The 23,184-nt window shown below is 44.5% G+C and overlaps 1 pseudogene; it reads left to right on the top strand.

The window, feature by feature from the left end:
• The first annotated feature begins 14,010 nt into the window (after window positions 1–14,010).
• Window positions 14,011–22,759, top strand: LOC123741800 (tripartite motif-containing protein 16-like; annotated as a pseudogene).
• The last annotated feature ends 425 nt before the right edge of the window (window positions 22,760–23,184 follow it).

Genomic DNA, 23,184 nt, shown 5'->3' with positions numbered 1-23,184 from the left:
TTTGTCCCGGTCAGAAATGTCCCAAAAAATTAAATTGTCCGCAAAAAGTAAAAAAAAGACTATTTTTATGTGAATGAATGAGGTAGGCGGAACACACCTCAATTCAAACTGTTCTTAGAAAATAAAAACTTGTTAAGAAAATCATTTGAAATTGAAGTTTGAAAACAGCCTATAAATAAAAACAGTCTGCGTGCTTTGGTTTGAGGGCAGCGCGGATTAAATGCACTGTTACGTAACAATCACATTCTGGAATGGAGAGAACATTCTAACATCACGAGCATAAAAAACTCACGCTGGGGCGACCGATAGAGATATTAGGAACTCACGCTGGGGCGACCGATAGAGATATTAGGAACTCACGCTGGGGCGACCGATAGAGATATTAGGAACTCACGCTGGGTACACCTGCTGTACACCGTTAGTTTATACTGGATACACCGGGTAATCTAAACGGTGTACACTCGGTGTATCCAGTATAAACTAAACGGTGTACACCCGATGTATCCAGTATAATCTAAACGGTGTACACCCGGGGTATCCAGTATAAACTAAACGGTGTACACCCGGTGTATCCAGTATAAACTAAACGGTGTACACCCGGTGTATCCAGTATAAACTAACGGTGTACACCCGGTGTATCCAGTATAAACTAACGGTGTACACCCGGTGTATCCAGTATAAACTAACGGTGTACACCCGGTGTATCCAGTATAAACTAAACGGTGTACACCCGGTGTATCCAGTATAAACTAATGGTGTACAGCAGGTGTATCCAGTATAAACTAAACAGTGTACACCCGGTGTATCCAGTATAAACTAAACGGTGTACACCCAGTGTATCCAGTATAAACTAACGGTGTACACCAGGTGTATCCAGTATAAACTAAACGGTGTACACCCGGTGTATCTAGTATAAACTAAACAGTGTACACCCGGTGTATCCAGTATAACCTAACGGTGTACACCCGGTGTATCCAGAATAAACTAAACGGTGTACACCCGGTGTATCCAGTATAAAGTAAACAGTGTACACCCGGTGTATCCAGTATAATCTAACGGTGTACACCCGGTGTACCCAGTATAATCTAAACGGTGTACACCCGGTGTACCCAGTATAATCTAAACGGTGTACACCCGGTTAATAGTATAAACTAAACGGTGTACACCCGGTGTATCCAGTATAAACGTCTCTCCCTCTGACCGACTCCTGGATCTGGATACGCGTTTCTATGGAGACAAGAGGTCAGGGGTCACACAGAACCATCACTACCACCATCATCCTCCTCCTCTTCCTCACCTCCATTAGAATCCTGGTAGACGTCAGTCTCCCCCAGATCTACTCCCAGTCTCCTACAGACAGACAGGTTAGGGTTAGGAGGTGTTACTAGACAGACAGACAGACAGACAGACAGACAGACAGACAGACAGACAGGTTAGGGTTAGGAGGTGTTACTGAACAGACAGACAGACAGACAGACAGACAGACAGACAGACAGACAGACAGACAGACAGGTTAGGGTTAGGAGGTGTTACTGAACAGACAGACAGACAGACAGACAGACAGACAGGTTAGGGTTAGGAGGTGTTACTATACAGACAGACAGACAGACAGGTTAGGAGGTGTTACTAGACAGACAGACAGACAGACAGACAGACAGACAGACAGACAGACAGACAGACAGACAGGTTAGGGTTAGGAGGTGTTACTATACAGACAGACAGACAGGTTAGGGTTAGGAGGTGTTACTGAACAGACAGACAGACAGACAGACAGACAGACAGACAGACAGACAGACAGGTTAGAGTTAGGAGGTGTTACTATACAGACAGACAGACAGACAGACAGACAGACAGACAGACAGACAGACAGACAGACAGACGTAACATCCTAATTCAACTGCAGGGTTTAGCTCCGTCCCTGCTCTAACTCAACCACGGTCCCGGTGAAGAGTATCTGAACCAGGCGTGTTAAAGCAGGGCTGGAGGAGAAGCCTTCCCAGCGGGTAGTTCAGAGAACCCTGGGAGGGGGATGCGTTCAGCAGGACAAACGTTTTAGAAACGTTCAGATATAAAATATGGAACGTAGAACAAACATGTCTATCTGAGAGGGGAATCGTGTGTTTCTATCAGGGCAACAGCCCTGGCTGTAACCTGGAACGGCCTATCGACTTCACCCTGCGGTCCTATTGGCCAGCTCCATACAAGAGGGGGAGGGGTTAGCGGAGAACAGGACCAATCGGTCCGTTAGTTTGTCTACATTGGTCTTAGCCCCTCCTTCTGGGGTCGTGGCCAAACCCTGTCTGGGTTGCCACACTTCATTGAGACCGTCCTGGAAAAAAAACACACCAAACATTATTACCAAACACATCAAATTTAAATTTGTCACATGTGCCAAATACAACAGGTGACCTTACTGTCAAATGCTGAATACAAGCTCTTAAACCAACAATACAGTTAAGAGTTAAAACAGGGTGCAGCCTTGACCTCTAAATCTCTTCCAATAGGAATACATTGCCTGCTGCCCTAATTCCAACCTTCCTAAGTCTGGCAGAACTACTAATAACATTTGTATTAACAGCAAGACAATTACAGTAATATATATATTGAATGAATAAAGAGATATCTTACCTTGAACCAGTAGCAGATGCCATCTTGCTCCAAGTAATTTCTCAACGAAATGTTTTCAGAATACAGCAAAGGTAACAATCCAAAATCAGCTCCTTGGAAGTGTTTTCTCTCTCAGTATAAAGTTCTATTGAGAATGACTTCTCTGGAGAAGGCCATTATATACACACTCAGATAGGCACAACCCTTTTTCAACATTTAAATATCGAAACAAGAAAAAACCCTGGGTTTAAAGTTGTGTTAAATTGATCATTCAGGAGATGAGATGAACACCTTGCATTGGTTGTCCATCCAAAGTGGTTGCCTACGTCATTGTTATGTTGAGGTGAGAGGAACATCAGGGTGATTCATTTCAGGGCTGGGCTCTCTTTCATTCAGTAATACAGAGGCAGGGCAATCAAAGGCTCCAACTCACTGAAGTGCCCATCAGCCCAGCCATTGTTATTATTCATACTGTTTGGAAACAGGTTCTATTCACAACCTCTCAGACTAGAAAATATTAATCATATTTACTATAGTGTTTTAAATTGTGTGCATCTGTGATAACTTTATGTAATCACTCTATGAAGCATTTATTTGGGCTGCTATTTCAGGTAACTCTAATGAACTTGTCCTCTGTAGCAGAGTCTTCCTCTGGGTCTTCCTTTCCTGTGGCGGTCCTCATGAGAGCCAGTTTCATCATAGCACTTGATGGTTTTTGCGACTTTACTTCTCAAAGTTCTTGACATTTTCCGTGTTGTCTGACCTACTGCTTTGCGTGACGTATTGTTGTCTCTAACTTCTTTCCCTTTGTGCTGTTGTCTGTGCCCAATAATATTTGTACCATGTTTAATGCAGCTACCATGTTGTGTTGCTACCATGTTGGGTTGCTACCATGTTGTGTTGCTATCATGTTGTGCTGCTACCATTATGGGTTGCTACCATGTTGGGCTGCTACCATGTTGTGTTTCTACCATGTTGGTTCTGCTACCATGTTGTGTTTCTACCATGTTGTGTTGCTGCCATGTTGGGCTGCTACCATGCTGTATTGCTACCATGTTGTGTTGCTACCATGTTGTGTTGCTGCCATGTTGTGCTGCTGCCATGTTGTGTTGCTACCATGTTGTGTTTCTACCATGTTGTACTGCTACCATGTTGTGTTGCTGCCATGTTGTGTTTCTACCATGTTGTACTGCTACCATGTTGTGTTGCTGCCATGTTGTGTTTCTACCATGTTGTGTTTCTACCATGTTGTGTTTCTACCATGTTGTGTTTCTACCATGTTGTGTTGCTACCATGTTGTGTTTCTACCATGTTGTGTTGCTACCATGGTGTTGCTGCCATGTTGTGTTTCTACCATGTTGTGTTTCTACCATGTTGTGTTTCTACCATGTTGTGTTGCTACCATGTTGTGTTTCTACCATGTTGTGTTTCTACCATGTTGTGTTGCTACCATGCTGTATTGCTACCATGTTGTGTTTCTACCATGTTGTGTTGCTGCCATGTTGTGCTGCTGCCATGTTGTGTTGCTACCATGTTGTGTTTCTACCATGTTGTACTGCTACCATGTTGTGTTGCTGCCATGTTGTGTTTCTACCATGTTGTACTGCTACCATGTTGTGTTGCTGCCATGTTGTGTTTCTACCATGTTGTGTTTCTACCATGTTGTGTTTCTACCATGTTGTGTTTCTACCATGTTGTTCTGCTACCATGTTGGGCTCCTACCGTGTTGGGCTGCTACCATGCTATTTTTCTACCATGCTATGTTGTTGTCTTAGTTCTCTCTTTATGTAGTGTTGCGTTGTGATGTGTGTTTTGTAACCTATGTTTTTAATCCCAGCCCCCGTCCCTGCAGGAGACCTTTTGCCTTTTGATAGGCCGTTATTGTAAATAAGAATTTGTTCTTTAACCTGTGTGGGCTAGGGGGCAGTATTTTCACGGCCGGATGAAAAACATACCCAATTTAAACAGGTTACTACTCTGGCCCAGAAAATAGAATATGCATATTATTAATAGGTTTGGACAGAAAACACTCTGACGTTTCTAAAACTGTTTGAATGGTGTCTGTGAGTATAACAGAACTCATATGGCAGGCAAAAACCTGAGAAAAAGTCAACCAGGAAGTGGAGGATCTGAGAATTGTAGTTCTTCTTTGTAGTCCCTTTCGAAACTACAGTATGCGTGGGGTTACGTTGCACTTCCTAAGGCTTCCATTGGCTGTCTAAAGCCTTCAGAAAGTGCTTTGAGCATTCTCCTGTCACTGGGCAGAGTATAGGAGCTCAGTTTCTGAGTGGACTGCCTGGCAACAAAGGGATTGGATATGTGCATTTTCTGAACATCACGCGCCAATGTAAAATGCTGTTTTTGGATATAAATATGAACTTTATCGAATAAAACATACATGTATTGTGTAACATAATGTCCTAGGAGTGTCATCTGATGAAGATCGTCAAAGGTTAACCTCTATGGGCTAGGCGGGACGAATTCGTCCCACCTACGTAACAGCCAGTTGAAGCCTGTGGCACGATTTTCAAATACCTTAAGGAGGGTCTGTAATGGAGCCCAGTATAATCTTTATACAATTACTCCTGAAAGTAGAGTGTTCTATTTGACAGGGTCTGACTAGGTATGACATTCACATTTGGCTGATTTGGTCCAAGCTCCTCCCCTCCCTCTCCTGCACCTTCATCTTCACCTGCCTGTCTTCTCTCTTTCTCTCTCTCTCTGTCATTGTCTCAAACTCTCTCTCCCTGCTTGATTGTATTATCTGAAATACACATGAGGAGCCATACTTAGAGGAATATCTCAGCTTAAATTAATGTTAGAATTAGACTGTTGTGATGTCATTATTCGGTCTTAACCATCAATATTTGCTCCTTTTCTCACTCACCTCCATGTTACCTGCTCTCCCTGCCCTGTCGACATCCTCACGCTCTCTCTCTCCCTGCCCTGTCGACATCCTCACGCTCTCTCTCTCCCTGTCCTGTTACCATCCTCATGCTCTCTCTCTCCCTGTCCTGTCACCATCCTCATGCTCTCTCTCTCCCTGTCCTGTCACCATCCTCATGCTCTCTCTCTCCCTGTCCTGTCACCATCCTCATGCTCTCTCTCTCCCTGTTCTGTCACCATCCTCATGCTCTCTCTCTCTTCCTGCCCCGTCACCATCCTCATGCTCTCTCTCTCCCTGTCCTGTCACCATCCTCATGCTCTCTCTCTCCCTGTCCTGTCACCATCCTCATGCTCTCTCTCTCTCTCCCTGTCACCATCCTCATGCTCTCTCTCTCCCTGTCCTGTCACCATCCTCATGCTCTCTCTCTCTCCCTGCCCTGTCACCATCCTCATGCTCTCTCTCTCCCTGTCCTGTCACCATCCCCATGCTCTCTCTCTCCCTGTCCTGTCACCATCCTCATGCTCTCTCTCTCCCTGTCCTGTCACCATCCTCATGCTCTCTCTCTCCCTGTCCTGTCACCATCCTCATGATCTCTCTCTCCCTGCCCTGTCACCATCCTCATGCTCTCTCTCTCCCTGTCCTGTCACCATCCTCATGCTCTCTCTCTCCCTGTCCTGTCACCATCCTCATGCTCTCTCTCTCCCTGCCCTGTCACCATCCTCATGCTCTCTCTATCCCTGTCCTGTCACCATCCTCATGATCTCTCTCTCCCTGTCCTGTCACCATCCTCATGCTCTCTCTCCCTGTCCTGTCACCATCCTCATGATCTCTCTCTCTCTCCCTGTCCTGTTACCATCCTCATGCTCTCTCTCTCTCCCTGTCCTGTCACCATCCTCATGCTCTCTCTCTCCCTGTCCTGTCACCATCCTCATGCTCTCTCTCTCCCTGTTCTGTCACCATCCTCATGATCTCTCTCTCTCTCCCTGTTCTGTCACCATCCTCATGCTCTCTCTCTCTCTCCCTGTCCTGTCACCATCCTCATGATCTCTCTCTCTCTCCCTGTCCTGTCACCATCCTCATGCTCTCTCTCCCTGTCCTGTCACCATCCTCATGATCTCTCTCTCCCTGTCCTGTTACCATCCTCATGCTCTCTCTCTCCCTGTCCTGTCACCATCCTCATGCTCTCTCTCTCCCTGCCCTGTCACCATCCTCATGCTCTCTCTTTCCCTGTCCTGTCACCATCCTCATGATCTCTCTCTCCCTGTCCTGTCACCATCCTCATGATCTCTCTCTCTCTCCCTGTCCTGTTACCATCCTCATGCTCTCTCTCTCTCCCTGTCCTGTCACCATCCTCATGCTCTCTCTCTCCCTGTCCTGTCACCATCCTCATGCTCTCTCTCTCTCCCTGTCCTGTCACCATCCTCATGCTCTCTCTCTCCCTGTCCTGTCACCATCCTCATGCTCTCTCTCCCTGTCCTGTCACCATCCTCATGATCTCTCTCTCCCTGTCCTGTCACCATCCTCATGCTCTCTCTCCCTGTCCTGTCACCATCCTCATGCTCTCTCTCTCTCCCTGTCCTGTCACCATCCTCATGCTCTCTCTTCCTGCCCCGTCACCATCCTCATGCTCTCTCTCTCCCTGTCCTGTCACCATCCTCATGCTCTCTCTCTCCCTGCCCTGTCACCATCCTCATGCTCTCTCTCTCTCCCTGTCCTGTCAACATCCTCATGCTCTCTCTCTCCCTGTCCTGTCACCATCCTCATGCTCTCTCTCTGCCCTGTCCTGTCACCATCCTCATGATCTCTCTCTCTCCCTGTCCTGTCGACATCCTCATGCTCTCTCTCTCTCCCTGCCCTGTCACCATCCTCATGCTCTCTCTCTCCCTGCCCTGTCACCATCCTCATGCTCTCTCTCTCCCTGTCCTGTCACCATCCTCATGCTCTCTCTCTCCCTGTCCTGTCACCATCCTCATGCTCTCTCTCTCTCCCTGCCCTGTCACCATCCTCATGCTCTCTCTCTCCCTGTCCTGTCACCATCCTCATGCTCTCTCCCTGTCCTGTCACCATCCTCATGCTCTCTCTCCCTGCCCTGTCACCATCCTCATGCTCTCTCTCTCTCCCTGTCCTGTCACCATCCTCATGCTCTCTCTCTCTCCCTGTCCTGTCACCATCCTCATGCTCTCTCTCTCCCTGTCCTGTCACCATCCTCATGCTCTCTCTCTCCCTGCCCTGTCACCATCCTCATGCTCTCTCTCTCTCTGTTCTGTCACCATCCTCATGCTCTCTCTATCCCTGTCCTGTCACCATCCTCATGCTCTCTCTCTGCCCTGTCCTGTCACCATCCTCATGCTCTCTCTCTCCCTGCCCTGTCACCATCCTCATGATCTCTCTCTCTCTCCCTGTCCTGTTACCATCCTCATGCTCTCTCTCTCCCTGTCCTGTCACCATCCTCATGCTCTCTCTCCCTGCCTGTCCTGTCACCATCCTCATGCTCTCTCTCCCTGCCCCATCACCATCCTCATGCTCTCTCTCTCCCTGTCCTGTCACCATCCTCATGCTCTCTCTCTCTCTCCCTGTCCTGTCACCATCCTCATGCTCTCTCTCTTCCTGTCCTGTCACCATCCTCATGCTCTCTCTCTCCCTCTCTCTCTTTACTCTGAACGCACCAGAGTGAAAATGAAATAAATATTATCAGTAAACAAGTGGTGTTTCTTGCCCTGACGTTCAGGAATGGATTACTAACCATTTCTAATCTGAACGGCAATGATTATTATTATAGAAACATTGACTCATCTCTTGTTCTACTGTGGACTTCTATCATCTGTCCCTTGTTGCTCAGTTGGTAGAGCATGGTGTTTGCAACGCCAGGGTTGTGGGTTCGATTCCCACGGGGGACCAGTACAGAGAAAAAAAATTATGAAATATATGCATTCACTACTGTAAGTCGCTCTGGATAAGAGCGTCTGCTAAATGACGTGAATCTGACTGGTGATTATTATAGAAACATTGACTCATCTCTTGTTCTACTGTAGACTTCTATCATCTGATTGGTTCTCATTTTCTCTCAACTGACTTTTCTTATTTTCTGAGGCTCAAAAATCTGATGAATGTCACTGCCACCCTTCCTCTTCCTCATGATGACATCACTGTGAATGAAAGCTGACTGTAATAAAACTGTTTTCACTTTGATCAAACAAACACTAATAATGCTATTTATCATAAGGAAGTACAGCTATACAGTATCCTATACAGTACAGCTATACAGTATACTATACAGTACAGTTATACAGTATACTATAGAGTACAGTTATACAGTACAGCTATACAGTACACTATACAGTATCCTATACAGTACAGTTATACAGAACAGCTATACAGTATACTATAGAGTACAGTTATACAGTACAGCTATACAGTATCCTATACAGTACAGTTATACAGAACAGCTATACAGTATACTATAGGAATATGTAATAAATTAAAGCTACTACTGTCTACATAAATTACAGATGCAGCACAACATAAATGATTGACACTTTACTCAGACTTCACCTGGGCTTTCTGACCAATAGAACGTAATAAAGACATTAACGTGAGTTGAATACGTCCGTGAGCACCATTGTTGGTCGCTGGGTGAATGTGTGGCTAATTAACTTTCCAGGTAACTTAGCTATGATAGCTAACGTTAGTGGTCGCTAGGTGAATGTGTGGCTAATTAACTTTCCAGGTAACTTAGCTATGATAGCTAACGTTAGTGGTCGCTAGGTGAATGTGTGGCTAATTAACTTTCCAGGTAACTTAGCTATGATAGCTAACGTTAGTGGTCGCTAGGTGAATGTGTGGCTAATTAACTTTCCAGGTAACTTAGCTATGATAGCTAACGTTAGTGGTCGCTGGGTGAATGTGTGGATAATTAACGTTCCAGGTAACTTAGCTATGATAGCTAACGTTAGTGGTCGCTAGGTGAATGTGTGGATAATTAACGTTCCAGGTAACTTAGCTATGATAGCTAACTTTAGTGATGGTTGATTGATTAGCACTCGCAAATCGGTCCATTTTCACCAAAAACGTTTGTTTCCACTCCATGCAATTACTGACACTTTTTAGCAAAATATTATTTATTTCCACAATTACAGTTCCAGCGCAAAATGACGTATTGACGTTGACGTTAAAACATCACAATCGACAGTGATATAGCCTACGTAACACTCGTATTACATTCTAGTTTTACACTTTTTAATACATTTGAAAGTAATGAAATAGCACAGCAAATCTTTTATTTATTTATATTATTTATATCAATATATTTGGGGGATATTTTGAGCATATTTGAATATTGGATGTGTCCCCCCAATATATGTTATAATTCCGGCACTGGGATACACTCTTTGTGTAGAAAGTGGATTTTATGGCATTTAAAGCCACAGTGATACATTGTACAGCACACGTGTCTCAGAAGTCCAAGAAGCTGGACATTATATCTGCAGCAGAGAAGAAGAACAACAAGACAGGCTTTATAATTTAGAGTAATATACAAGTGGCCAACCAAGATCACCTGTTCATAGCTGTTTCAACATGAATCCAGCAAGGAGATTCACCTGGTGGAGATCTATGTATTACCTGGAAGTCTAGAGAATGAAGGGCAATGGGTAAAGGCTGAAAATGGATCCATCATAATGATTCTACATGTTATAGTATGAACCTGGATCCATCATAATGATTCTACATGTTATAGTATGAACCTGGATCCATCATAATGATTCTACATGTTATAGTATGAACCTGGATCCATCATAATGATTCTCCATGTTATAGTATGAACCTGGATCCATCATAATGATTCTACATGTTATAGTATGAACCTGGATCCATCATAATGATTCTACATGTTATAGTATGAAACTGGATCCATCATAATGATTCTACATGTTATAGTATGAACCTGGATCCATCATAATGATTCTACATTTTATAGTATGAACCTGGATCCATCATAATGATTCTACATGTTATAGTATGAACCTGGATCCATCATAATGATTCTACATGTTATAGTATGAACCTGGATCCATCATAATGATTCTACATGTTATAGTATGAACCTGGATCCATCATAATGATTCTACATGTTATAGTATGAACCTGGATCCATCATAATGATTCTACATGTTATAGTATGAACCTGGATCCATCATAATGATTCTACATGTTATAGTATGAACCTGGATCCATCATAATGATTCTCCATGTTATAGTATGAACCTGGATCCATCATAATGATTCTACATGTTATAGTATGAACCTGGATCCATCATAATGATTCTACATGTTATAGTATGAACCTGGATCCATCATAATGATTCTACATTTTATAGTATGAACCTGGATCCATAATAATGATTCTACATGTTATAGTATGAACCTGGATCCATCATAATGATTCTACATGTTATAGTATGCCATGGCCTTTACTGGCCAAATGTTAAACTACTGTTATGTTTATGATATACTATGGTGTTGTGTCACTAGACTTTGACCAGATATTATTGCATCCAAAGATCAACTGTACCTAGAACATAGATACAGAGCCACTTGTTATCAGGAAGCTGCTCTCTCAGCACAACGGAAAATATCTCAATGACTTGACATGTTCTGGCTGTGAATTCAGGCTACAAGGTAAGAATCTTCCCAGTGATTATTGTAAAGTGTGTAGAGAAATTAAATGTATGGTTTTATTTTATTATACTGAATGACAGTAAAACACTCAGATCTAAAAGTCCATTTCACCTGGGACAGTTATGTGACAGTTCAATCATACAAAATGGCGCTAACTGGGCGTAGGCAAGTCAAATTCAAAAACATATTGTTCATATATTCGTATATTGTGGTTATTTTACAATTTGTATATATTATGTATGAGTTGTAAATCGTCTTTCAAAATATCGTAAAATTTGTTTTCTAAATTACAATGAGCTCCTCTTTCCTGTGTAATTTGGTTTGAAACCACTGAACATACTTTTCTTAATATAGTTGATGATATTGTTGTGTGTATTAATATAGTTGATGGTATTGTTGTGTGTATTCATATAGTTGATGATATTTTTGGTGGACAGTGTTATAATAGTCCTACTCTCCTTAAAATGTTTTGGATATAAATTAGATGCGTGGGGTGAATTCGGTTCTGTGCCCATCTGTGTGCCCCCAGGGTGATCGCTCCTACACTATCTACAATCTAAAAGGGTTCTTTGGCTGTCCCCATAGGAGAACCCTTTGTAGAACCCCTTTTAGGTACTAGGTAGAACACTTCTGGGTTCCGTGAAGAACCCTTTCCACAGAGGGTTCTACATGGAAGCCAGAAGGGTTCTACCTGGAACCCAAAAGCGTTCTCCTATGGGGACGGCCGGAGGACCCGTTTGGAACCCTTTATTCTAAGAGTGTACTGTATCATAGGTCTATAGACTTGTCTTCTCAAAACAGGCTTAAAACACAACAAGCAGCAAACAAACATGTTCTCTTTATAATCTACAGTTAACTCCTTTCACTCAGGGAGGTATGTTGTGTGAAAGAGAGACAAATAAATATTGTTCGAGAGACTAACAACAACTTACACTTCCTCAAAACAGGTTGTGTGTATTCATTAGTGCCCACCGTAGCAAAACGTTTCGGCAACAGAAACCGTTTAGGTCACATTGTACAGCGTTTAGAGTAAACGGTTTATGTTTTATTTAACATCTTAAAACTGTTGGCTGTGGAGTAAACTAATGAATACAACCCAGGTTGTTGCCTACGACTCGGCATGTTGATACCTGCCTCTTGCTGAAACCTGAACGTAGCCTGAGGGGTATACTATGATACAGGCTTGATATACTGGTTTTCTAAAGCTAGCCAGCTTCAGTTAGCTTCACATTCCAGCTCAGGCCTCACCCATCAGAATATACACAACAGAACAGAAAATAATCGCAATGAAGTTTCAAGGTGAGAATCCTGCCAGGGATTATTGTAAAGTGTGTAGATAAATTAAATGTAATGTTAGTACAGTGAATGACAGTAAAACACTCCTAACAGTCTACTACTACTGAGACAGGTTGGTGTCAGTTTAATCATATAAATGGAGCAGACTGGACGTGGTCAAGTCAAATTCAATATATCAATATTCAGATATTATACTTCTACATTTAACATTTCATATGATAATGTAATTATATCATAGTTCCACTATAGTGTAGTGATCCTCTACATTTCATATGATAATGTCATTGTATCATAGTTCCACTATAGTGTAGTGATCCTCTACATTTCATATGATAATGTAATTGTATCATAGTTCCACTATAGTGTAGTGATCCTCTACATTTCATATGATAATGTAATTGTATCATAGTTCCACTATAGTGCAGTGATCCTCGCTATATGAGCCACTTCACAATTCCAACCAAGTGACCCAATTGGTACCAATGGCGCGATGCGTAGGTTGTTGGCCTTTTACATGTGCGACCTGGGTTCACTTCCCTGCCCAGCTGTTTGCTACATTGGTGTCAGAAGTGGTATGGTGTCTGTGAGGTAATCAGAATGGCCCGGATGTGTGAGGGGTCTGAGTAGTCGAAGCACGGGACTAATTAACACTGATACTGGGTTAACACTATTTATACTGATACTGGGTTAACACTATTGATACTGATACACTATTGATACTGATACTGGGTTAACACTATTGATACTGATACTGGGTTAAACCTATTGATACTGATACTGGGTTAACACTATTGATACTGATACTGGGTTAACCCTATTGATACTGATACTGGGTTAACCCTATTGATACTGATACTGGGTTAACCCTATTGATACTGATACTGGGTTAACACTATTCATACTGATACTGGGTTAACACTATTCATACTGATACTGGGTTAACACTATTGATACTGATACTGGGTTAACCCTATTGATACTGATACTGGGTTAACACTATTCATACTGATACTGGGTTAACACTATTCATACTGATACTGGGTTAACACTATTAATACTGATACTGGGTTAACCCTATTGATATTGATACTGGGTTAACACTATTGATACTGATACTGGGTTAACCCTATTAATACTGATACTGGGTTAACACTATTAATACTGATACTGGGTTAACCCTATTGATACTGATACTGGGTTAACACTATTGATACTGATACTGGGTTAACACTATTGATACTGATACTGGGTTAACACTATTGATACTGATACTGGGTTAACACTATTGATACTGATACTGGGTTAACACTATTTATATGTTAAGGGCTCTAACATTGGAACAAAACTATTTGTCTCCCTCTTGATGTTGCTTGCAGTTCCTCTCTCTCTTCCTGCATTCCTCTAACCCCTCCCTCCCTCCCTCTAACCCCACCCCTCTGGCAGAACCAGGAAGTCCATCCCCCTTCACAAACTCTCTTCTGAGGAAACGAAACTGATCTGAGTCTCTGTGTCGTCTGTCTGTGTGAGAGTGAACAACCGTCCAAATGGCTCAACAGGGAGTTCTGCTGGACCAGGACCAGTTCTGTTGTTCTGTCTGTCTGGATCTACTGAAGGAACCAGTCACCATCCCCTGTGGACACAGTTACTGTAGGAGCTGTATTGAGGGCTGCTTGGATCAGGATGTTCTGAAAGGGGTCTATAGCTGTCCTCAGTGCAGACAGACCTTCAGTCCGAGGCCGACGCTGAGTAAAAAATAACATGTTGGCTGAGCTGGTGGAGAAACTGAAGAAGACAGGACTCCAGGCTGCTCCCCCTCCTGCTCTGTGCTATGCTGGACCTAGAGATGTGGCGTGTGATTTCTGCACTGGGACCAGAAAGCAGAAAGCCCTCATGTCCTGTCTGGTGTGTCTGGCCTCTTACTGTGAGACTCACCTCCAATCTCACTACGAATCTCCTGCTTTGAAGAGGCACAAGATGGTCAAAGCCACCGCACAACTACAGGAGAAGATCTGCTCTCATCATGACAAACTGCTGGAGGTTTACTGTCGTACCGATCAGCAGTGTATCTGTTATCAGTGTGTGATGGATGAACATAAAGGCCATGATACAGTGTCAGCTGCAGCAGAGAGGACTGAGAAACAGGTAAGACCAGAACAACTTGTTGGTGACTGTCTGATAAACAAAGAATTCAAGATACAGTAGGAACTAAGGCTGTTTGAATATGAGATCATTGAAATGAAATGGATCCTCAGCAGAACAAATATGAACACAAACCTTGAGTATATAGATATGTCAACCCAGATTCTCCAGATGTATCACCATTTTATAATGTCAAACACTATTATCATTCTGAATGCCCTTTTATGAGTCCAAAGTTCAGTCTCAACCTGTTGATACATGTAGTCCTACCATAAAAAACTATAATCATTCACATAGCAACAAATAAATATCATTTAGTAAATGGACCATCCATTTTTTAGACCTTCCTCTCTATGGGCCCTATGTCACATTACTATACTATTGATCTACTGGACTAATAAAGCTTGATAGCTCATTGAAGAGTGATTCTCCACAGAGGCAGCTGGGGATGAGTCAGCAGAAGGTCCAGCAGAGATTCCAGGAGAGAGAGAAGGAGCTGAAGGAGCTCCAACAGGCTGTGGAGTCTTTCAAGGTGAGTATTGTTGACCAGAGGAGACACACCATTTCACCTGTCTCCTCCAGTCAGAGAGAGAGAGAGAGAGAGGAGAGGGGCCCCTATCCAATCCCACTGACCCCACTGTTGGGAACAGGTTGTCACTGCTGAGGTAGTGAAGAAAGTAGAGGAGGATGGGTCAAGGCTGAAGGATCCTGAGAGGATCCCTGTGAGTAGTAGATCAGTGACAGCACAGAGGGATGGGCCAACCAGTGATATATGCTTCAGTAAGGTTGGCTTCTTAGTGTTCATAGCAAATGGTTATCAACTGTACCGCAGAAATGGAATGTAAATCACAGGAAAAAAAATATGTTTTGGTGGCAGCTGCAGAGAAGTATTTGGTCATAGTAGATTTGACTTCAGAAGAGTTCCAGGGTGTGTTGAGTGGTGGTGTCCCGTCCTCCCAGGTCGTTGGCCTGGTGCAGGAGCAGATAGGGTCAAAGTAGTGGAATGGGGTAGTGGGTTTTAATGAGTGTAGGGTTAGTTGGCCTGGTGCAGGAGCAGATAGGGTCAAAGTAGTGGAATGGGGTAGTGGGTTTTAATGAGTGTAGGGTTAGTTGGCCTGGTGCAGGAGCAGATAGGGTCAAAGTAGTGGAATGGGGTAGTGGGTTTTAATGTGTGTAGGGTTAGTTGGCCTGGTGCAGGAGCAGATAGGGTCAAAGTAGTGGAATGGGGGTAGTGGGTTTTAATGAGTGTAGGGTTAGTTGGCCTGGTGCAGGAGCAGATAGGGTCAAAGTAGTGGAATGGGGTAGTGGGTTTTAATTAGTGTAGGGTTAGTTGGCCTGGTGCAGGAGCAGATAGGGTCAAAGTAGTGGAATGGGGTAGTGGGTTTTAATGAGTGTAGGGTTAGTTGGCCTGGTGCAGGAGCAGATAGGGTCAAAGTAGTGGAATGGGGTAGTGGGTTTTAATGAGTTTAGGGTTAGTTGGCCTGGTGCAGGAGCAGATAGGGTCAAAGTAGTGGAATGGGGGTAGTGGGTTTTAATGAGTGTAGGGTTAGTTAGAAGGGTGTTTTTTAGTATTATCATAATTTCCCCTTTTCCCATTTTGTATCACAAAATATAATGGATTTAGATTATAGTCCAGTTGAGGCAGGTGAGATGCCTTTGGAGAATGGTGTGGAGGAATTATTGATCCTGGTCGGTGAACAGGTGGGAGAGGAACATATACACTCTGTATCCAGAATGAACATGGCGGTGGTTGTGGTAATGTAAAAGGTGAGTCTTGTTACCCGGCTAGTTACCAGTATGATTTATGTGAGGGGTTGTGTTGGTGCTGATTTCGACAAGAGTAGTGGTGTCTAATCTGCCTCCGTTTATTACCACTGAACAGATCCGTAAAGAGTTGGTTCGTTTTGCTAAATGTGGAAGTGTTTTTCTGAACGAAATTCAAGGTTAAACAGGGGAGGGGTGGTACACAGGGTTTGTTAGCACAGAGGAGCCCAGTGATATAATATTATATATATAATATTACTATATGTCCCAGCTGTTTGCTGTGGTTTTGAAGTAATTCTCTTCCAGCCCGCGTTAACCTTGTAGGTTTACCTCAGGTAACTGATTATTAACTATCCTTGTAGGTTTACCTCAGGTAGCTTATTATTAACTAACCTTGTAGGTTTACCTCAGGTAGCTTATTATTAACTAACCTTGTAGGTTTACCTCAGGTAACTTATTATTAACTAACCTTGTAGGTTTACCTCAGGTAGCTTATTATTAACTAACCTTGTAGGTTTACCTCAGGTAACTTATTATTAACTAACCTTGTAGGTTTACCTCAGGTAACTTATTATTAACTAGGTTACAGCTATTTGGTGGGGAAGCTCACTGTTCACCTGGTTATAGATTGTAGTGACCTACAGGGATGGTTGGCGCAAAGCCTTCAAACGTTAAACATGTTCTGGTCATGGTTAACTGTATATCTATATTTTTTTATATATAAAAAAGTGTAAATTATCAACAAATCGCATGTCCCTGTTCTCTTTTTCAAGATGTGGCCGATTTAAACAGTCAGAAAAAAAGAATAAAAAGAACTAACCTTTTTTTATTTGTTTCTAAATGGCTGCTGGGTAATATGATAATCGTTGAAATCTGTTGGTTCGTAGACATCAAATAGAGAGAATGCTGCGCAGGTTCACTGAGTTGTAAACCTAATGGATAGGTGGAGATCATTGATTTGTAGCTCTGACTCAGTTGCTACCTCAGATTATGAGCCTATCAAGTGTGGTGAATGAGGTATGTAGTTCCCACAGAAGACCACAGGGAGGAGCAAGAGAGATATAAACCCATACAGTTTATCTCTTTAAATACCCTGAACCTAACAATCAATCTAATGTATTTATGAAGTCCTTTTTACATCAGCAGATGTCACAAAGTGCTGTACAGAAACTCTAACCCTACGTATAACCTGTTTTATCCTGAACCCTAATTCTAGGGTAGGGTAGCCTACAACCCCTTTAGAAACTATTATAGTAATAATATTATGTTAGTAAATACCATTATAGTACTAAATAGGTTCTATTGTTATTTTTTAAATAAAACCTATGTATAGTACTTAGCATTTAACTGTTTTTTTTGGTTATTTTATTTAATTTATAATTTAGAGGAGTCTGTCTAAATAATTAAAAGTTAAGTTATTGCCAGACTTTTTAATGAAACCTTTATTTAACCAGGTGGGCCAGTTGAGAACAAGTCCTTTATTTAACCAGGTGGGCTAGTAGAGAACAAGTCCTTTATTTAACCAGGTGGGCCAGTTGAGAACAAGTTCTCATTTACAACTGCGACCTGGCCAAGATAAAGCAAATCAGTGTGACACAAACAACAACACAGAGTTACACATGGAATAAACAAACGTACAGTCAATAACACAATAGAAAAGTCTATATACAGTTGTGCAAATGAGGTAAGATAAAGGAGGTAAGTTAATAAATAGGCCGTGGTGGAGAAATAATTACAATGTAGCAATTAAACACTGGAGTGATAGATGTGCAGAAGATGAATTTGCAAGTAGAGATATTATTAACTAACTGCTATCTCTCTGTCCCTCTCTCTCTCTCTCTCTCTCTGTCTCTCTCTCTCTCTCTCGCTCTGTCTCTCTCTGTCTCTCCCTCTCTCTCTCCCTCTCTCTCTCTCTCTCTCGTCTCTCTCTCTCTGTCCCTCTCTCTCTCTCTGTCCCTCTCTCTCTCTGTCCCTCTCTCTCTCTGTCCCTCTCTCTCTCTCTCTCTCTCTCTCTCTCTCTCTCTCTCTCTCTCTGTCTCTCTCTCTCTCTCTGTCTCTCTCTCTCTCTCTCTCTCTCTCTCTCTCTCTCTCTCTCTCTCTCTCTGTCTCTCTCTCTCGCTCTGTCTCTCTCTCTCTGTCCCTCTCTCTCTGTCCCTCTCTCTCTCTCTCTCTCTCTCTCTGTCTCTCTCTCTCTCTGTCTCTCTCTCTCTCTCTGTCCCTCTCTCTCTCTCTCTGTCTCTCTCTCTCTCTCTCTCTGTCTCTCTCTCTGTCCCTCTGTCCCTCTCTCTCTCTCTGTCCCTCTCTCTCTCTCTGTCCCTCTCTCTCTCTCTGTCCCTCTCTCTCTCTCTGTCCCTCTCTCTCTCTCTGTCCCTCTCTCTCTCTCTCTCTCTCTGTCCCTCTCTCTCTCTCTCTCTCTCTGTCCCTCTCTCTCTCTCTCTCTCTCTGTCCCTCTCTCTCTCTCTCTCTGTCCTCCTCTCTCTCTCTCTCTCTCTCTGTCCTTCTCTCTCTCTCTCTCTCTCTCTGTCCCTCTCTCTCTCTCTCTGTCCCTCTCTCTCTCTCTCTGTCCCTCTCTCTCTCTCTCTGTCCCTCTCTCTCTCTCTCTCTGTCCCTCTCTCTCTCTCTCTCTCTGTCTCTCTCTCTCTCCCTCTCTCTCTCTGTCCCTCTCTCTCTCCCTCTCTCTCTCTGTCCCTCTCTCTCTCTCTCTCTCTCTGTCCCTCTCTCTCTCTCTCTCTCTGTCCCTCTCTCTCTCCCTCTCTCTCTCTCTGTCCCTCTCTCTCTCTCTCTCTCTGTCCTTCTCTCTCTCTCTCTCTCTCTGTCCCTCTCTCTCCCTCTCTCTCTCTGTCCCTCTCTCTCTCTCTCTCTCTCTGTCCCTCTCTCTCTCTCTCTCTCTCTGTCCCTCTCTCTCTCTCTCTCTCTCTCTCTCTCTCTCTCTCTCTGTCCCTCTCTCTCTCTCTCTGTCCCTCTCTCTCTCTCTCTGTCCCTCTCTCTCTCTCTCTCTCTGTCCCTCTCTCCCTCTCTCTCTCTCGTCCCTCTCTCTCTCTCTGTCCCTCTCTCTCTCTGTCCCTCTCTCTCTCTGTCCCTCTCTCTCTCTCTCTGTCCCTCTCTCTCTCCCTCTCTCTCTCTCTGTCCTTCTCTCTCTCTCTCTGTCCCTCTCTCTCTCTGTCCCTCTCTCTCTCTCTGTCCCTCTCTCTCTCTCTCTGTCCCTCTCTCTCTCTCTCTCTCTCCCCCTCTCTCTCTCTCTGTCCCTCTCTCTCTCTCTCTGTCCCTCTCTCTCTCTCTCTCTGTCCCTCTCTCTCTCTCTGTCCCTCTCTCTCTGTCTCTGTCTCTCTCTCTCTCTCTGTCTCTCTCTCTCTCTCTCTCTCTCTCTCTCTCTCTCTCTCTCTCTCTCTCTCTCTCTCTGTCCCCCCTCTCTCTCTGTCCCCCTCTCTCTCTGTCCCCCTCTCTCTCTCTGTCCCCCTCTCTCTCTCTGTCCCCCCTCTCTCTCTCTGTCCCCCCTCTCTCTCTCTGTCCCCCCTCTCTCTCTCTGTCCCCCTCTCTCTCTCTGTCCCCCTTCTCTCTCTCTCTCTCTGTCCCTCTCTCTCTCTGACCCTCTCTCTGTGTCCCTCTCTCTCTCTCTCTGTCCCTCTCTCTCTCTCTCTCTGTCCCCCCTCTCTCTCTGTCTCTCTCTGTCCCTCTCTCTCTTTCTCTCTCTCTGTCCCTCTCTCTCTTTCTCTCTCTCTCTCTGTCCCTCTCTCTCTCTGTCCCTCTCTCTCTCTCCGTCCCTCTCTCTCTGTCCCTCTCTCTCTCTCTCTCTCTCTCTCTCTCTCTCTCTCTCTCTCTGTCCCTCTCTCTCTCTCTCTCTCTCTCTCTCTCTCTCTCTCTCTCTCTCTCTCCCTCTCTCTCTGTCCCTCTCTCTCTTCTCTCTCTCTCTCTCTCTCTCTCTCTCTCTCTCTCTCTCTCTCTCTCTCTCTCTCTCTCTCTCTCAACAGCGCTCTGCACAGGCAGCAGTGGAGGACAGTGATCAGATCTTTACTGAGCTGATCCGCTCCATTGAGAGAAGGAGCTCTGAGGTGAAGGAGCTGATCAGAGCCCAAGAGAAGGATCAAGTGAGTGAAGCTGAAGGAGTCCTGGAGCAACTGAAGCAGGAGATAGCTGAGCTGAGGAAGAGAAGCACTGAGCTGGAGCAGCTCTCACACACAGAGGATCACATCCATTTCCTCCAGGTAACTAAACTGTCTTGTTACATGTGATATGAAATGAACTTCATGTGAAACTATTCATCTCAATCATTATGTTGTCCTCTGTGTCCCTCCCTCTCTCTCTGTCCCTCCCTCTCTCTGTGTCCCTCCCTCTCTCTGTGTCCCTCCCTCTCTCTGTGTCCCTCCCTCTCTCTGTGTCCCCCTCTCTCTGTGTCCCTCCCTCTCTCTGTGTCCCTCCCTCTCTCTGTGTCCCTCCCTCTCTCTGTGTCCCTCCCTCTCTCTGTGTCCCTCTCTCTGTGTCCCTCCCTCTCTCTGTGTCCCTCTCTCTCTGTGTCCCTCTCTCTCTGTGTCCCTTCTCTCTGTGTCCCTCTCTCTCTGTGTCCCTCTCTCTCTGTGTCCCTCTCTCTCTGTGTCCCTCTCTCTCTGTGTCCCTCTCTCTCTGTGTCCCTCTCTCTCTGTGTCCCTCTCTCTCTGTGTCCCTCTCTCTCTGTGTCCCTCTCTCTCTCTGTCCCTCTCTCTGTGTCCCTCTGTGTCCCTCTCTCTCTCTCTCTCCCTCTCTCTCTCTCTCTCTCTGTGTCCCTCCCTCTCTCTGTGTCCCTCCCTCTCTCTGTGTCCCTCCCCTCTCTCTGTGTCCCCCTCTCTCTGTGTCCCTCTCTCTCTGTGTCCCTCTCTCTCTGTGTCCCTCTCTCTCTGTGTCCCTCTCTCTCTGTGTCCCTCTCTCTCTGTGTCCCTCTCTCTCTGTGTCCCTCTCTCTCTGTGTCCCTCTCTCTCTGTGTCCCTCTCTCTCTCTGTCCCTCTCTCTGTGTCCCTCTGTGTCCCTCTCTCTCTCTCTCTCTCTCTCTCTCTCTCTCTCTCTGTCCCTCCTCTCTCTCTCTGTCCCTCTGTCTGTCTCTGTCTCTCTCTCTGTCCCCCTCCCTCTCTCTCTCTCTCTCTCTCTCTCTCTCTCTCTCTCCTGTCTCTCTCTCCCTCTCTCTCTCTCTCTCTCTCTCTCTCCCTCTGTCTCTCTCTCTCTCTGTCTCTGTCTCTCTGTCTCTCTGTCTCTGTCTCTCTCTCTCTCCAGAGTTATCAGTCTCTCTCCAGTATCAGTGTATCTTCAGACTTACCCAGCATCGTTGTCCGTCCTCTTCAGTACTTTGGAGATGTGAGTAAGACTGTGTCTGAACTGAGAGAGAAACTAGAAGACTTCCTTAAAGGAGAATGGACCAAGATCTCCACTACAGGTGTGTTGAAAACAATCAGAACATCAACTTTAGACCATTGAAAGTTCCCTACTAGTCATATACATGTGGAATATGGTATGATGATAACATTCCCTCTCTCTGTCAATGTGTTTGTGTGTCTGTAGTGAATATAGTGGAGGTTGTTCTGCCTCCAGAGCCCAAGACCAGAGAACAGTTGTTACAATGTGAGTCTCTTTATTGTGAAGTAACTAACAGTCTCTTTTTACTGCCACTCCTAACAATCCCTCTAGAAATATATAGCAATAGTAGATCTAATCAAAGACTGGGTATCTATCTGACTCCTCATATGTCTCTGATTTGATCTCTGCTGTGCTCTAATCAAAGACAGGGTAGATACAGTATCTGACTTAACTTATTGTTCTGACTCCCCTCATTGGTCTCTGCTCTTCTCCCAGATTCCTGTCAGCTCACACTGGACCCAAACACAGCACACACACACCTCTCTCTGTCTGAAGGGAACAGAAAGGTGACCTATACAGGCCAAGACCAACCATATCCTGACCATCCAGACAGATTCACCGACTACTGTCAGGTTCTGTGTAGAGAGGGTCTGTCTGGACGCTGTTACTGGGAGGTGGAGTGGACTGGTAATGATGTTATTACAGCAGTCTCATATAAAGACATCAGCAGAACAGAGACAGATAATATATTTGGATTCAATAACAAGTCCTGGAGTTTACAGTACTATAGTGGTGGTTATTATTTCAGACACAATAATGTTGTGACTAAAGTATCAGGCCCTCAGTCCTCCAGAGTAGGAGTGTACCTGGATCACAAGGCAGGTACTCTGTCCTTCTACAGGGTCTCTGACACAATGACCCTCCTCCACAGAGTCCAGACCACATTCACTCAGCCCCTCTATCCTGGGTTTTATCTCTATTATAGTACTGCTGAGCTGGTTAAACTGTAGTAGGGTCCACATAGATACTAGTCATGCTGGTGTAGTCTATAGCTGAGCTGGTTAAACTGTAGTAGGGTCCACATAGATACTAGTCATGCTGGTGTAGTCTATAGCTGAGCTGGTTAAACTGTAGTAGGGTCCACATAGATACTAGTCATGCTGGTGTAGTCTATAGCTGAGCTGGTTAAACTGTAGTAGGGTCCACATAGATACTAGTCATGCTGGTGTAGTCTATAGCTGAGCTGGTTAAACTGTAGTAGGGTCCACATAGATACTAGTCATGCTGGTGTAGTCTATAGCTGAGCTGGTTAAACTGTAGTAGGGTCCACATAGATACTAGTCATGCTGGTGTAGTCTATAGCTGAGCTGGTTAAACTGTAGTAGGGTCCACATAGATACTAGTCATGCTGGTGTAGTCTATAGCTGAGCTGGTTAAACTGTAGTAGGGTCCACATAGATACTAGTCATGCTGGTGTAGTCTATAGCTGAGCTGGT

This window comes from Salmo salar, chromosome ssa03, assembly GCF_905237065.1.
Source record: "Salmo salar chromosome ssa03, Ssal_v3.1, whole genome shotgun sequence".
NCBI classification, from domain to species: Eukaryota; Metazoa; Chordata; class Actinopteri; order Salmoniformes; family Salmonidae; genus Salmo; species Salmo salar.
The sequence above is the reverse complement of the archived record's forward strand: the minus strand, read 5'-3'. Positions and strand labels throughout refer to the sequence as shown.